This window comes from Oryzias latipes, chromosome 6 (genome assembly GCF_002234675.1).
Source record: "Oryzias latipes chromosome 6, ASM223467v1".
Lineage (NCBI taxonomy): Eukaryota > Metazoa > Chordata > Actinopteri > Beloniformes > Adrianichthyidae > Oryzias > Oryzias latipes.
In genome coordinates, this window is record NC_019864.2 from 25174714 (window position 1) to 25189082 (window position 14369).

At 39.3% G+C, this 14369-nt stretch overlaps 1 protein-coding gene across 1 annotated transcript in view; it reads left to right on the forward strand.

Annotated features, from left to right (window-relative positions):
- Positions 1 to 6669: 6669 nt before the first annotated feature.
- il34 (interleukin 34) overlaps positions 6670 to 14369 on the forward strand; it is a 64327-nt gene continuing 56627 nt past the window's right edge. The window contains exon 1 of the mRNA XM_011476357.3: positions 6670 to 6981. The gene's annotated coding sequence lies outside the window, so the exon portion shown is untranslated. The remainder of the gene's footprint in view (positions 6982 to 14369) is intronic.

The window sequence follows — 14369 nt, forward strand, 5'->3', positions numbered from 1 at the left end:
TCAGACAAAAAAGACTGTTGTAAAAAAGACAACTGCAAATAGAATGATTAATGAACGGATGAAAACCTTGAAACGCATGACTCTTAAATCTGTAAAAATGTGGAATGTGCTGCAGGCTTTAGACACTAAATTGTGGATAAAACTTTTTTTCAATGAAATAAATTGACATGAAGAACCAGACCTACTACCGTTAAATGTGGTTGTATCTTAAACCTTTGTGGATCTGTGGGAAAGTTTAGGACACAAACAGCTTGTATTGTGGTGATCAAATCAGAAAATGTCATAGTCAAAGATGCCAGTCATACGGTCGAAAAGTGACGGCAATGTTCTCTGTATTCTCTTGTCACAGGCACGCTCTGCTTTGCAAGAGTTCTCAACAACAGAGGACTCATCCTTATCAATTCTGATGAGCAGGACTTTGTCGTTTTTGGGCTTTCCATCATATTCTTTTATGTGGTATTATAGTTAACTGGCTTAAATGAAGTTCAAGTCTACTTAGAAAAGCCCCATATCTCCACACATTTTATTCATGAAAACTTAGGGTATAGTTTAAACCTAATGAGCAGCAAATACTTTTGTTTGCAACCCAAAACGATTGTTTAATTAGTGTTTGTAGGCAATCAACTAAGACCAATTCAATAAAAGAAGAAGAGTATAAAACAACAGTATTTTATAGAGCATGGAATGTGTGCTGCAGATCGTACACATTCAATCAGTCAAATGGAGGGTAAAAAAATGAGGATGAGGAACGGCGTGATTCTGGAACAAAGGAGATATACTGCAACCCGTGAAGAGAGTCAGACGTCAATTACACAAGAGGAGCAAGGTTTTCTGTAACATAAGCATCCAGGTGGGATGTTCAGGCCAATACAAGGTTCTGCAGCTGGTCAGATATTATCTGCATGGATAATGGATAATAGTCCCATCATGGGAAAATTCAAGGATGGGGTACAAGTGGCTGTGAAGCTGCGTCACAGCCCAGCATGCGGTGGGTGAAAAAAAATCTAGAAGATTGAGAGGAGTGGGCTCTTCACAAAATAAATGTCCATGGTAAAAATGCAAAATTGGAAAAAAAGCGAAAACAAGTGCTATGACTCATTCATCCATCTTCTAAACCCGTTTTGTCCTTTTCGGGGTCACAGTGCTGCCGGAGCCTATCCCCGCCATTCGTGGGCGAAGACAGGGGACATCCTGGACAGGTCGCCAGTCTTTCACAGGGCGGTAAATCACACATCCATGCACACGCACATTCACAGAGGGACAATTGAGAGTAACCAATTAACCTATGAAGCATGTTTTTGGACGGTGAGAGGAAGCCGGAGTCCCCGGAGAAAACCCACGCATGCACGGGGAGAACATGCAAACTCCATGCAAAGTTCTATGGCTGTCAGGTAAATTCACTCCGACAATAAAGAGAAACACAGTAAGAGACCACACCAACAAGCAACGTTTCTTGTGCGCAAGGGAGACACAAGTTTGATGGAGAAATGCCATCATCCTTTTTTCTCAAATGACTTTTATTGAGAGTAAAAGAAACAAAGAGGAAAAGTTCATTAGGGGGTGTCATATAATGAACCTTTTGGCAATTCTTTTGGATCAGACAGCACCATTCCTTATCTGTTAAGTGTGTTGTACCCACCCCCACCCAATCCTAGTTTGGGGTAAAGAAGATGTGATGAAACATAGAAGAACTGAAAAGGTAAAAAAGTCATCTGTAAACTACAGCTTGAGTTATTCTTTAAAAACACATTTAAACAATAATAATAAAAAAAAAAATTCTTTCCCAATGACCAAATCAGTCCTTAAACTAAGATTGCGAAGCTGCATATTTCATGACCCCGTGTCTCTATAACCTTTCCCTCTGACATTTTGTTTATATGAGCTGAAAAGTTGCGCTCTTTTTGTCACCTGATGTGGTGTTTATGCCCAGCTTCGTCACCTTGAACCTGCCAGATCTGATCTTGGCTTAATCTATGTGAGGGATCGAGCCGCCATAGAGGACAACAGAACTTTATCAAAACATGAACGTTTTAATTTTTCTCAAAAAATGTATAAAGATTAACAAACTGGGCCCTTAAAAAAGTCAACAGAAACATAATTAACTCAGGCAACAAACTTAACTTTAACTTAAGCAACTGAACAGACCAAGTAACAGAAACAAACTGACCTAACCAAAGACACAACAGGGGAACATATATAATGGCTGATCAGACCACCTGGGACACATGGGGGGGAACTAACATTTAACATAGACTACACAGACATTTAATAAAGACTATAAAGACAAGACTAAATACAAAACTTGGTCCCTCGTTGTAAAAAAAAAATCATCAAATGTGGAACAAAATGAATAATGACCGACAGAAGCAAAACAAACAAGCATTAAATAAGTCCATTGGTTTCTCCCCTTGGAAGCTTCTGTAGTTGGCGCCTGCCCAATTGTCTGACTGGAGTATTTCAAGGCTGTGAAGACTTGAGCTCCTCTTTTGTCAGTCCTCACAGCACAGCTCCAGGAGCAGAACCTCAACTACACCTGTAGGGACCAGCAGCACCCTCAGCACTGGCAACTCAAAAACAGGTGACATTAATTAAACAAACCCAAAACATATGAACGTGTATTTGCTATAAATAAATACTGAAAACAGAATAAAATGTGTATTTTAACTCAAATAAATGTGTGCATTTATTGATGAATAAAGAATATGAAATAATAAAATTTAAAAGAAAGTGTGCAATGCTGGGAGGAGGTTACCGCCATTTTGTTTGTTTGTGTGGCAGGGTATGCTGCCATCACAATCTATAAGAACCCAGACCCATTTTTCCTGAAAAATGAAATACATCACAAACCAAGTGGGCCACTAAACACATTTCTGATATTTTTCTCTGGACACTGATGTCACCATGGGTTCTTATAGGCAGGGTCGAACCAGCTAATCCATGGCTGATAGATCCCCTTTGACAGTCGTCCACAACCTCCCAGCTGTAGACCAGTCCCAGTCTGTGGGACTGGGACTGTTGGGAATCTGATAATGAAGGAAGTTTCATTTTGGAAAGCTACTAGATTCTTCCCACCACGTCCGGCTCATTCTTGACGCACCTCTAGTCGCTCTGTCACGTGCCGTAAGCATATCCGCTACGTTCTTAAAACGTCTGCAGCGACCACTAAACTACTGCCTCTAACAGACAAAAAGCAGGAGTCTTAACTCCAAATATGCATTTATTACAAGGGGTTCCCACACACCACAACAATAATGCATAATATTCAGCCACCAGCCTTCTAATGTTGCGCGGAGAGGATGCTGCTAATAAAGAACTATTATTCACGTTTATTATTATATTAAACAAATAGCAGTTTTAAGGTATGATCATTATTTGACAGCTACAAAACATCCTTGCAAAACTACTCATCAATGGGAAGCACTTAAGATAGAAATATAAATTTGACAGACACAATTCAATTACGGTGCTAAATACAGCACAACTTTCTTTTACATATGCTGTTGGGTTTGTACATTTTTACATATGCAAAGCTTTATTAGATCAGGTGCTTACACCCTAAAAAATTACCTTTTGCATGAAGACGCCACATAACATTAGTGTCTCTGTCTGAAGGATTGAGTGGAGCAGAACTGTAATTAAAAAAAACTGCTGCTTCATTTTTGTAGAAATTGTGTTTTTCCAGCTCACATTTCTCACAGCTCGTTCAAAAAATATATATATTTTATACCTTTTTCTGGTAAGAAAAAGGAGCAGCTTCAGTAAAGCACTTGGAGAGCATTGCTGGGGGTCAGATGCCTTGCTTTAGGAGACTTCAGCCATTGAGAGTAGTGGGTCTTTACACTATTACTCCACACTATTGTCACTTTATGACTCAAATAACCAAACCTTTAGACTCAAACAACGTCTCCAACTTCTAGAAAAGCCACAAGTTTGAAATCTTTTTAAAAAAAATAAAGGATGCAGAATTATTCAAACAACACAAAGTTTCTCAGTCCATCCATTCTTTCATCCTTCCTTCCTTTCTATTTTGGCACTGAAGACTTGGGACATCTTTTGTGGGTGTAGGCTGCATACTCCGCTCTGCTGCTCATTCCACAAATGCATGTTCTAAACAAGTGTGTCACCATTTACCATTGCTGTACAAAATCAAGAGCTTTGTTAGAGAGAAATAATCTTTCTAAATACAACAGTCCTCGTGTAGTGTTTTTTATTTTGGGATGGTACCGTTGCGCAAAGTGCAAAACCAGATGGATGCCAAAAGAAGATTAGAATTGTGACTGGTTTCAGATGTGTGCTCTAACTAGACTGAATAAAACAAACGGGCAGGGCAATTTTTCAAGGTCTAAGCTGGATTTATGCATGTATACTCGTGCTTTAGCTGACATGGATCTTTAATCGCTCCACCAAATGCTGGATGACTGGTGTGTTTTTTTTTCTTTTCTTAAAATGAAGTTATCATAATCCAAGACTTTCTGTGATTTATTTGCTTCTTAAGATCAGTAACTGAAAGCTTTTTAACTAAAAAGTGATTCCCCTTCAGCACCTGTTGGATTCTGGGGGCCAAAGGTCACGATCAGCATCCCAATTATTCTGCAGGTTTATGAATTATGAAGATGGAAAGCTGCTGGAATCATCTTTAACCCTCTTTCCCTCCAAGAACAGATGGGTGATATTTTCTCTGTTACATAACATTTCAGGCTAATTTCATTGATTCATGGCACCAAAGCTTTTGCTCTAAGGATAAAAAAACCCTTCTGCTTTGATTCTTTGTCAGGTCTGGACAGGGCAAAGACAAACTGATTCATTTCTCAAAAAAAGGATGAAAAAAAGTGGATCTGAACAGCTCAGGAGTGAATTACAGCAGCAATGTTTGCACTAAAGAACTACATCCATAAGAAGATATTTAAATATGATTTTTTTTTACTGTGGAGGAGTTTCACCATCTTTAGGAGCTTAAGAATAAAAAAAAATCATTTGTTATGGTTCCTGGGTTTACGGAGTGCACCTGAATGCACCATACAGACCAGACTCGAAAAGAAACTAGACTTTATAAGAGACAATGTTCACTTTATTTCAACCTGTGTTTACAGTATTTTGAAATGAGGTAAAACCAGACATTGTACACACAGGTACTTCAGCTTGGTGCTTGTTGATGCACGAAGAGCAGCTGGAGGTTCGGGAGCACTATCCTCCTGCACGCGCTACAGTAGTGGCACGTCTGGAAACATGTACAACATTTCATTTCAATATTGATCTTTTATATTTTTGATAAAGCTTAAAAATCGACTTCAGCTCAGCATTCAACATCATCATCCCCCAGCAGCTCATCCACAAGCTGGACCAACCAGCAGTCAACACACCCCTGTGCAACTGGCTGCTGGACTTTCTGACAGTGAGACCACAGGCCATTTGAGTTGGTAACAACACCTCCAGCACCATCACCATAAACACAGGGGTCCCCCAAGGACGTATGCTGAGCCCCCTTCTCTTCACTCTGCTGACTCATGACTGCACTCCAACATCAAGCTCCAACCTCTTCATCACGTTTGCTGACGACACAACAGAGGTGGGTCTCATCAACAGTAATGATCAGACACCCTACAGGAGTGAGGTGAGTGGGCTGCCTCTGGTGCAAGGACAACAATCTCCACCTGAATGTAGAGAAGACGAAGGAGATGGTTGTGGGCTTTAGGAGAACTTATACCCAGCACGCTCCACTGATCATCAATTGTCCTGGTGTGGAAAGTTACTGGGTGTGAACATCTCTCATGACCTGTCATGGAACCACAACACTGCATCACTGGCCAAAAAAGCCCAACAACTCCGGTACTTCTTTCACAAACTGAAGAGGGCTAAAGCCCCTCCCCCCAGCATCCAGACCCTCTACAGTGGTACCTCTGAGAGCATTCTGACCAGCTGCATCCCTGTGTGGTTCAAAGCCTGCGCAGCGTTCTGCCGGAGGTCTCCGCAGGACATTGTGAAAACAGCTGAGAAGATCATTGGTGTCTCTCTCCCATCCCAGAGCCTCTTCAGCCTGCTGCCATCGGGGCCGAAACCAGCAGGCTCAAGGCCAGTTTCCTCCACCAGGCGATCAGGAAACTGAGCTCCCTCTCAGCCCTATGCCCTCTGCCCCCACCCCCCACTGCTATGAACTCAAACTGAAAAACTGCCCATCCTTCCCTTTCCCCCTTCATCTGAACATGATCCCAACCAAAATCTGCCATCACCCACTCCTCTACTTACTGTTCCATAGCACTGTTGTCATTTTAAACGTATGCGTGATCTATCTCACAATCACTTTTACACTATTGCCACTTTATGACTCAATGCATTAGACCATGTCCAATGTTATTCAGTTTTTTTCTTTGTAGATTGTAGATGTTTGTAAATTTGTATATGAGATTATTGTTGTTATCATCCTTGTTGCTGTTTTTATTGGCTGCATCGTGGGTTGAGAGGAAGGAAATGTAATCTGTGTTGTATATCATGTGTGTACAGTTTATTTGACATGAAGTTGGTATAATCACAGACCTGTGCGGAAATGAATCAGAAAATCCGTTTTGAAGGCAGATTCTTCACACCAAATGTTTAGTGTCTGTGTTAAATGTCTCCTGAAACTCCAGTGAGTCACTGTCATGATAAATTGGACAGGAAGTGGGCTGAGCTTATGGGGTCAGACTCGGCTTTTATTTTGAAGCCTGGGCTCTGCGCGTTTTGAAGTTGATTGGAAGGAGCTTTCGGCTGCTCTGCTGCGCGTTTGGCTGCACATTCAGACCGGGGCTCCATGGATGGACAGAAGCTTTAATGAGCTGACACTGATGTCACCTCTCCGCGGTTTAGTGAATGGATTCTTATCGATCACCTTTGAAGAAGACTAACTTAGCGCGCTACGGGGAGCCACAGACTTTACGCACGGGGGAAAAGGGACTTCGGAAGCGCAGGCGTAGCAACGAGCTCGCCGAAAGGACATTTATTTTAGAGGTAAGGAATGTTTACCGCTCTGATGGTTCACCTGTGTGGGCTTGGACCACTTTTATCTTTGGTTTCGCAGGTGCGCGTGTTTGCTCACACCTTGTGCGCATTTAAGTTACCTGCGACACTTTCACTTTCGTCAGCGGAGCGATTGGTCATGACGTTATGCGTTAAAAGGCAGGTATGCTGGAGGTGATGGCAGTTACGCAACTACCGGAAAGTTTGCTTAAATTTCCAGTGACAGGAGCGGGAAGCTTGTTCATGATGTTGCATGCAGGTAAATCAAAGGAGGGGAATTCTGCGCAGGGGTTCACGGAGACACGCAGACATCAGCGAGGGGCTCGCTGATACCTGTGGGGTCCCAGTGAGGGGCTGATTGTATTTGCAGAAAAGATCCAGATCGCTCAGAGAGCAGAGGACATCTTTCTGCTCTTGTGAATTTCTGAAGAAGGAAAGTTGTCCTGCAAGAGTTTTCTCGTCCTCTCTGAGCTCAGCAAAGCTCTCCACTTAGTGCAGCTGCAGGAGCCTTCTGGAGCGTCCCTCTTTCCCCAGTATCCAAATGTAGTGAAACTAAACCAATTGATTTTCTAATAAAACTAGATGGTATCTTTAGTCTAGCACCATCATGGTGACATTTTATTCAGTTTTTTCACCTTTACTCTTCCTCCACTATGACTCTGCAAAATCGTGTCTTGTCCTTTCGGGTTTGGTGGTGAGAAATGCTGATACTGTGGATATTAATTGCTGCCAAGTGTCATCAAACATTTTGGGGTTTAAAAACACAACAAAGTAAGGATGATTGTAAGTTAGGAAGATAAAAATGTTGGTTTCTATTAAAGGCATAGAACTTAAGAAGGGGAAATTAAGCAGAAACAAAAAAAAAAAGCATTTTTACAAATCGGAAATGTGTAAATAGAGTTCTTTATAAAGGGTGTAATATCATTGAAGCATTGAAGGAATTTGGACGTTGAGCTGGACCAACGTGATCTGAGCTCTCACCGTTGGCAGTGTATCAAAACCTATCAAACAGACGTGATAAAACGTGAAACATGTGCAAAGGATTTCAGTGGGAAACTGTTGTCTCGCTCCACAATTCACTGAAACAAATTTAAGCATTGCTTTAAACTTAAAATGAATGCCTTTTTTAATTCTTACACAGAGGATCGATTGATCTCTCTGGACTCCAAAGTGTTTGGGATGTCACATGGGAAGACCTGGAATATGTTTGAATAAGTGAGATCATTTTTAGAAGGTTGATTGACCTTTTTTTTTTAACCTCCTGTGTCATAGTTTTTTTCCCCTACAGTGTTACAAAATCTCAAAATGTCAGTCTTTTGTTTCACAGCAGTCTTATCAAATTTAAAAAAAATTAGAAGCTTTTGTTAAAAAGTCGACTGCAAAAACAAATCAAGCTGTAAAATTGTGTTCCTTTGGAATAATTGGGTTGCTAGCTTTAAAAAAAAAAGTACATAAAGTATTTTTTAAACTCAAATAAACTGATAGTAAGAACCATTAAATGTGGTCAAATCTTCAGCTTTTGTGGATCTGTGAGAGTTTACGACACAAAGAGCCTTTATTGATGTGATCAAATCAGAAAATCTCACGAGAATCTAGTTGCTTTATGATATAATCAGAGGTCTCAAAATGACCGAAATTAAGAAATTTGAGGTGTGCTAGTCTTCTTCTTTAGTTTTTTTTAAAAACACAATAGAATCATGTAAAAAACAAAAACAAAAAAACAGCTTCCTGTTTAAAACTCATCTCACAGTAGCTGTTTTTCTCCAGACACGTCTCCCTTTCCAATGCAATCCAGTTTTTGACTCATCAGCCCACAGTTTTCCATTCACCTCAGTAGAATGAGTTGGAACTGGATGTGGTGAGGAGATGAGCTGCGTTCACTGACGGTGGGATTCTGAAATCTGTTGGAGATTGGCACAGCAGATTGCTGGAGGCTGTTATCAAGATTTCCTCCACACGTTTGCATTTTTCTTTCTTTCAATGACGCTAACTTTAGTGCCTTTCATCAGAAACCTGTGCTGTTTAACCATTTGATGTGCAATCTTCTATTTCCAGTGAAAAATGGCTTTAAAACAGGTTGCAAATCTTTAAATACAACTTTCATCTGCATCCCTGCTTTTTATTTTTTATTTTTATAATAGAATCTTTACAGGCACCATGTTTTAATTAAAACTGAAAAGAGTTTTAGTCCCTTTAATAGGAAGCAAGCCTTAGGGTTCAGTCAATTGTTCTTGAGCTCAACAGCATGCTGGCCTCCCGCCGCATTGACAGCACATTTGCCCAGCAGGGGAGCCGCTGAGTTATAGTCTGCCTCTCTTTTTGTGCTTTGGAGCACTGAAATGAATTCAGGAACAGATGCATCAAGAGGCTTTTTGCAAAGAAAAAACGAAGGATTTTTACGATTGTTTAATTGTTTGTTGTCAACTTAAAAGATGAAACTTGCGAAATAATTGTGGCAAAAACAGAGAAATGGTGCTTTGAAGCCTCGATGTGCAAAAAATGAATGATGTTTGTCACTTTTTTAAAACCAAGTTAGAGGCATTCCTGGTCCGGAGTTTAATTAGGATGGGAATTGAATTCTGACCGGATGCAGCGCAACCAAACCATCTAAACCTAAAGACGAAGATGCAACCCAACTCTCTGCAAAATCAGGTTGGACACAGATAAGAGACATAATTGTAGAAGGAACGTGATGCAAATAAGGACAGCATATGCACGCCTTGGTCTGCACAGGACCTCTCTGGCAGGCAGAAAAACACAAGTGACTCATCGTTTCATTTTTCTCCTGTTTTGCTGCAGCTTTACTGAGCATCTCTGCTGTAAATCAGGGAGAACAGAACCACACGTCTGTCATGGATGTGTTCTCACAGAAGCAAGTTCTCAACTTTTCTTCCTTTTTTTTTTTTTTAAAACATCATATCAGCTAGTTGTTTCCCAAAATCTAAAAGTAACTGATCGAACTTGAGGTTTTTTTTTTTAAAAAAAATCATCTTGCAACTATATTATCCTGAAGTATCCCGAAATCTTATAGGAGACGTAAATACATTTGACAATCCAGTTGTTTTTTATTATCTAATTTTTACCAATTGGTACTGCTTTTTTTTTAATTTAGACTTTTTAAAACAGTTAATCAAACAGATTGAAAGACTGAGACTTCAGTTAGAAATAAATGCACTGAAATATACATTATAAATGTCCACTACTTACTGTAGATGGGATCATTTGAATATCAGGAATGACATTAAGGACTGATGGGACATTTCTGTGTGCGGATTCTCCAGACACTTCAGCTTCCTTTCACGGTCCAAAAACATGCTTCGTGGGTTAATTGGCATCTCTAAATTGCCCCTAGGTGTGCATGTATTGTGTGCATTTATTACTTTTACATTTTAGACTGTTTACAATTGTTTTCTCACCCTTGGCTGGGGTGTTAGTGTTCGGGCTCAAAGAGATTCTGGCCATGCTTGTCCTCTGGCATCTCTTGTTCCGGCTCCTCCGGGCCTGGTGTGCCCATGTTGGGTGCACTGGGCCTGGGGGTTGGGGGTCTCTGGGGCGGGAGGTGCTGGGGATGAGTTGTGCTTGTGCTGCATAGATGCTGACACCCCGGCCAACAGGAGGACGGGGCGGACGGCGCCTTCTGGGTTCTCTTTTCTTAAGCTCTGTCATTTCTCTTTTACTTATGCTTGTTTTTGTGTATTTTGTTATGAGGGGCTTATTTAATTATTTTATTACATGTGTGGGGATTGGTTTTATTGTATTCTTGTTTGTTTTTTATGGAAAGCACCTTGAGCTGTCTGTTTGACATGAAAGGTGCTTTATAAATAAAATTAATTTGAATTTGAATGTGTGGTTGTGTAGCCGTGCAACAGACTAGCGACCTGTTCAGGGTGTTCCTTCACCTGGATTAGCAGCCCTGTGACCTCGAAAGACATTCAGAGGCTTCTAAAAATTGATGGCTTTAAGTATGGTGCATTTGAGGAAACGTCTTAAAAAAGCCTTGTATTGGATCAGTGATGGCAGATATGCGGTGAAGTGTGAAAACAAGCAGGACTGCAAAATTGGAATAAGTTTATGACTCAAAAGTCTTTTAAGGAAATTACTCAATCAGTTCTTTTTCTGACACTTTAAGGCTCTGTATTCCCTTTGGATTTCTTGTAGCCTTTTTTCCACGACTTGAGTCTGAACTGCTGCAGTCGGGTTAAAGGACAGATCGTGGAGCGCTTTGGGTGTCACCAGAAGGGATTTTAGAAATTCAAGCTTCTGAAATTGTTTTGTTCAAACAACCCCAAAGATTGTGTTACTATTATAATGTTTAAACTACGTGTTTGAACAATGCAACAGATGTTTTGGATTTATTTGATTATTTTACTGGTCCCAGATGAAGCATTGAATGTTGTTTCTGCTGCTACTTCTTCCCTCCTTTATGGACCATCTGGCTCAGGACCCACGCTGTCATTTTGTTGTTAACTGTATCATTTAATCCTCGAAAACAAGCAGAGGCTTGATCCTTCTAACCTTCAGCCTCTTGGGGCATTTGGACCTCACAGGTTTTTATTTTTCAACTATTTGGCTCCGTTACCAGTCTTTGTTTATTTTTAAAATCGCATTAAAACAATAAAACAACTGGGCAGAAAGGGAAATATCCGAGCTGGAAATGTTGACTGCTGTTCTGAATGTTTGTTTTTTTATTTTTGACAGATTTGAAGGTTTTTTTATTTAATTCAAAGTTAAGCACGCTTAGGAGCAACATGCTATTCTCTTTTACTGCACAGGGAAGCTGGTTTGCCATTAATATATTTAATAATATTGCATCTAAAGGTTATTTTTGCCTTGATACTTGAATTGCTTCATTTTTCTTACATTTTGAAGTATTCACTCATAACATGAAAAACCATTACTGAGGGTTTGAAAACTATATTGTCGTCATCCCATCCTTGCTGTGCAGATCCAGTTACCTTAAATGTGAGATAAAAAATTAGATGTTATGTTTGGTTAATACTATGGTCTCCCAGAAAAGTGTATATTAGTTGCTGAAAACAGGAATAAAAGTAGGCGTGTTGTAGCTGACATGGCTTGGGTTTGTAGCAGAAGATGTGGGTGTCTTTTGGTGAGTTTTTGTTTTTTGTTCTGTTTATAAAAATGACCCAAACCTTCTTAAAAATGGCCTCAGAAGACGCATGAATAGGGTTTGAATATTGGCCGAATGAAAAGAAGGATGTTGGATGAGGCAGGACAAATGGATATGAAGGGGCATGAGACCCCTAGTGGGGTTAAAGTCCCATTCCAATCATATTTTGATCTATTTTAAAAGTCTTCCCAGTGGTCTTTTATTATGATTATGCCATTTTTAGGCAAAATAAAATAAACTCTGTTGTTTTCTAGGTCATAGTTATTTTTCTGCAAGTGGAAGCATCAGAATGGAGCAGAGCAGTGAGACAATGGCCCACCCATTTTACTTGCTGCGTCACAAAAGAGCTTTTTCCAACTACATTTTATAATCTTCTGTTTATTTATCCTAGTTTAAATAAAGAAATACTCAGAAATGCAGTTTTAAGCTTACAGTTTTTAAATATGTTTACCATCATGAGAAAAATCCAGCATAACATGTTAAAAACATGATTTTCATAGGAGTGGGTCTTTAATGGACTCATTAATGTGCTCAACCACGCGTACAGCATTGAAAACCACAGCCCAATAAAGATCTAATTAACTACAGCCATGTCTGTTCTACTTCATATTTTCCCCAGAAGACACAAAAAGCTGCATTTAACAGTTTTTTTTAAATATCAATTTGCCACTATTCTGTTACAATTCTGACAATCAATTTTGTTAAAGATTTTTTATTGGTTACGCAACAATTACTACAAACTTCAGTGGCAACAAAAAGCCCAAATCATGACTACTCCGCCACAATGCCCAATAGTTGATTTAAAAAGATATGCTTATTTTTTTTAAACTTGTTTTCATTTGATTTGATTTGATTTTTAGATTCGAAATGGTTTATTTCAAGCAATCAAATAGAAATGATACACAAAAGCAATACAATCATCAGTTATACATTCATACAGTAACTAATGAAACTTAGGATAATTAGGCATCTTAATAAATATTGCTTGAAAGGGAGTGGAAGGAAGCGAATTTATATAATCCCACCCCGTTATACTATAACGATTTTATTACATGATTTATCAATATCCGGTTCATAACTTTTATCAGACAGAATTAAGAATCGTAAAGTATCAATAAAGCACATGACAAAGATGAATTACTTAAATTATTATGTAAAAATAACTATTTCAGAAATCAACATTGCAAATGCAGATCAGTTATATAAAATATATGCAGATTATGTTACTTATAAAATTCATTCAAATATCTATGCTTGCAAATCCAGCTGCTGCTGTTTGTTTTTACTATGTCATCACCATTCATTAAAAGGGCTTTACACTGCCATGCTAATTTTAAAAAAAAATTTAAAAATGTGATTATATTTCGAACTTCTGGTTTTGGTTTGAATTGCTGAGTTGCCTGCAAAACGTGTGGCTTATTAATGATACAGAGTGATTACATCCACGTTAATCTTGAATACACGGACCTCTGATATCTCAAATGTCTTTTATTTTTCTAGTAAAAATCATTACTTCATCTTGTGGACACAGATATTTCCAGGTTTTCAGCAGAGGAGCGCCTGGCTAATCAGAGACTCCATCATAACCGGCTCCTCTGCTCCTCAGGAGACGAAGTTATGACTGAAAATATTTTAACCTTGGGAGATTTATTGTTAGGTGTTCACGAAAACATGGGTTCAGGTTACAGTTACGCAGCGGTTGACCTGTACGCTCAGCTTTAGTTTAAGAATCCTCTGATTCATGGAGACAAGTTGGGATCAGAGCTCCATGACACACAGGATTCCACTTTTCTGCATATAACATGTAATAATTTAAACTAAAAGAACCACAAATCAAACCTTTGGACAACAGATGTCACCAAACAAGCTTTCCTCCTCTATTGTGCTGTTGGACACTTTTATTGCAGCTGTCTTGTTTTTTTTGTTTAGCAGTGAAATAAAATGTGAGCAGGGGGGGAATTAACAAAACTCCTGCTGCAGAACACCCCCATTCATTAACCTTAAATTCTCCATTTATGGCTTCATTCTCACCATCATGCGTCAGTATGCCTGAAAAAAGTCTGTGCCAAAACTGTTCTGTTGGTAAATCTTTTATAGAAAAGCCAACCTAAAAAATATTCTCTTTTTTATTGTGTAGGTGCTGAAGTTTTTCATTTGAGCTGCTTCTTGAGTCTTCAAGAAAAGCCTAATCTCTTGTTCTTTAAGTAAATGGTTTGCACTTTCAGAGCCATCCCTTTGTGTGTGACCCTCA